At 39.3% G+C, this 1,815-nt stretch overlaps 1 pseudogene; it reads right to left on the minus strand.

Moving 5' to 3' along the window:
• Positions 1-228: 228 nt before the first annotated feature.
• On the minus strand, positions 229-1,027 carry LOC129044999 (eukaryotic translation initiation factor 3 subunit L-like; annotated as a pseudogene).
• Between the last annotated feature and the right edge of the window lie 788 nt (positions 1,028-1,815).

Genomic DNA, 1,815 nt, shown 5'->3' on the forward strand with positions numbered 1-1,815 from the left:
AACAGATTTGAGAATTACAAATTATTACTGTGTGTAATCTCATTGAGAACAAATCTTTTTTTTTTTTTTCTGGCTCCAAAGATCCTTTACTGATATCCACTTGAAACACTTCGGTCCTTAACTTGTTAACTGAGTTGACAGGCTGATGGCTGAGCTAGGTAAAGCTTTCACGGTAGCAAAAACACTTCCTGCCTGTAATTATATCAAAACAGGTTGCTGAATAATGTGTGTGAATGTCATCAGGGTCTCTGTCCCATCTTCTTCAGGGTTCGATTAAGCTCCTCCAATTTGTGGATCCGACGGATGAAGAAATCCCCATAGTGCCTGGAGACCTTGGTGTCCGCAATGTGGATCATGTCCTTATCAATGTAGAAGTCAACCTCTGAGGCTGACTGAAATTCACCATGCAGGATTGAGATGCCACTGGTCCACACCAGGTTCTTCATCTTGTGTTTGAAGACAAGAAGCTGGATCCTGAACTCCTGCACTGTGAGGTCCAGGCAGCCAGCCAGCTTGGCCACAGTCATTGAGGAAGCTGTGGATGGTTGAAAGCTGGGCCTGCTGCTGTATTTCATCAGAAAACACCTTCAGCTGCTGCAGGAAGGGCTCTTTGTGGTAGTTGGGGTGCACATTATCATAGTTGGGCACTACAGGCGACAGGAACTTGGGGCAGAAGTAACTGAAAAGTTCTTCATAGACTTGTGGGTCACCTTTCTGCATGCGCAGCATCTTGTCCCTGTATTTCTTCTGCAGCTGGAGGTGAATGCTCTCATCGATACTCATGGGGTACACCGTGAGGGCAATGGCCAGCAGCACATGCATCTGCTCATTCTGCTTGTTAATCATCTCATACTTGTATGTGGTCCTCTGGAACATGCACTTGGTCCTCTGGATGTAGAGGAGGATGTTGGCAAAGACCCGGATGGCATCCTGGTAGCGACACATCATCAAATATGCAAACCCAATATAATAGTATGTGGTGACCTGGCACTCTGGCACACGGGAATACATACTCTTTTTGTTAAGTTCGATGGGGAACAAATCTTACGCTTATTTTTTTAAAAAAAATTCAGGTGGATATTAGTGTATTTTTAATGTTTTTATTTATTTATTTGTTTTTATTTTTTTGAGACAGAACTACAGGCGCCCGCCACCATGCCCGGCTAATGTTTATATTTTTAGTAGAGACGAGGTTTCATTTTGTTAGCCAGGATGGTCTCCTTCTCCTGACCTGGTGATCTGCCCGCATCGGCCTCCCAAAGATCTGGGATTACAGGCGTGAGACACTGCACCCGGCTGTATTTTTAATATTATGGCTAATTTTAATAAGACGTTTTAAACAAATCTAATCCCAATCAATCTTGACAGCAAAAGAATTTTGTATCCTTTTATAATATTTTTACAATTTTATAGTAATATATTAATATATTTTTATTTTAATTTTTATAACTTTATATTTTTTATTTTATAACTTTTATATCCATTTAATGTTATTTATCTTTTAAATTTTTCTTTAAAACAATCCCTCAAAACCTCTAAACTAAACAAAATTATGGTTCCCACCATGAAATTTCAGTTTCTTTTCCTAAAAATCTCCAGATTTAGACCACTCTAATATTTGGTTTCAGATTTTGACTTTTATACTCAGAAGACTTTGGTCTATAATTTCCCTTTCATGGAATGTCTCATACTGTATTTGGTATCAAGTTTCTCCTCATCTGATGAAGGCAGTGTGGTTGTGTTTTTTCTGTATCCTATGAAACACTGTGTACAAAAGTGATGTGGGGAAACAGTACATTTTTCTAAATGTAGGAA

Source organism: Pongo pygmaeus, chromosome 8 (genome assembly GCF_028885625.2).
Source record: "Pongo pygmaeus isolate AG05252 chromosome 8, NHGRI_mPonPyg2-v2.0_pri, whole genome shotgun sequence".
Classification (NCBI taxonomy): Eukaryota; Metazoa; Chordata; class Mammalia; order Primates; family Hominidae; genus Pongo; species Pongo pygmaeus.